This window comes from Galeopterus variegatus, unplaced genomic scaffold, assembly GCF_000696425.1.
Source record: "Galeopterus variegatus unplaced genomic scaffold, G_variegatus-3.0.2 Scaffold4714, whole genome shotgun sequence".
Classification (NCBI taxonomy): domain Eukaryota; kingdom Metazoa; phylum Chordata; class Mammalia; order Dermoptera; family Cynocephalidae; genus Galeopterus; species Galeopterus variegatus.
In genome coordinates, this window is record NW_007730825.1 from 116,578 (window position 1) to 117,503 (window position 926).

Here is a 926-nt window from a genome sequence, read left to right on the forward strand (position 1 = left end):
CCTAACATCGCTTCTTGTGGTTTTGAGCAGAAAGCACCTAAAGAGACACTGCCATGTGAATGACTGTCCCCACACTCCAGGGGCTGGGTTTCCAGCAAGTTTCACCATAATGACTTTTCTGCCATTCACGGAGCCACAGTCATGTCCCCTCCAGGAGGTGTGGCTCTCAGCCCTGGTGAGGAGGCCTCTCTCCGAGCCCTGCAGGTAACGTTGCTTCTATTGTCTGTCTCCCAGTTACCTGTACTCACCAGCTTCAGACCATAATAGCCTGTGAGATTAATAAGTCTTCCCATTAAAATGTCCCTGTCCAAATTCCAGGGTGGTCTCTGTTTCCCAGCAGGATCTGACTCATCCATGATTGGAACCTGCTTCTCCCCCGCCTCGGGCACATCCAGCACCATGGGGTCATGACCAGGTGGGACGGCAGCCCCACCAAGGACATGCATGAGCTGCACGACATAACGGGGGAGGTGTTAACAATGCTGGAGTTAAGACCAGGCCTGTGCCGTGGAGGACGAACCCCACCTTCCCCAATGACATCCTAATACATGTGGCAAAAAGTGTTCCCTATTAGGACTAATTAAGAAATAGGAGAAGAGCCCGTGTCACTGTTTACTAGGGGACAGAGACATTAAATCTGAACAGAGACTCCATAGATCAAAATAAATAAGTGCATGTTCAACAATTTAAACAATCGTTGACAATTAAAACCATTTTAATAATTCACTAAGGTTTTACCAAACATTGTTTCACCCAGGGCTTGTGTGTGTGTTGAAAAGCAAGGTTTTGTTTAAGTCAGGCTTACACAGCCCTTGTGTGCAATCTTCTGAAACTGGGTGTCTTTAATTGAAACACAATTTTGCTGTTAAAGATTGTGTTGGAAGTTTTAGCCACAGAAACATACTGGTTTAAAATATTTATAAATT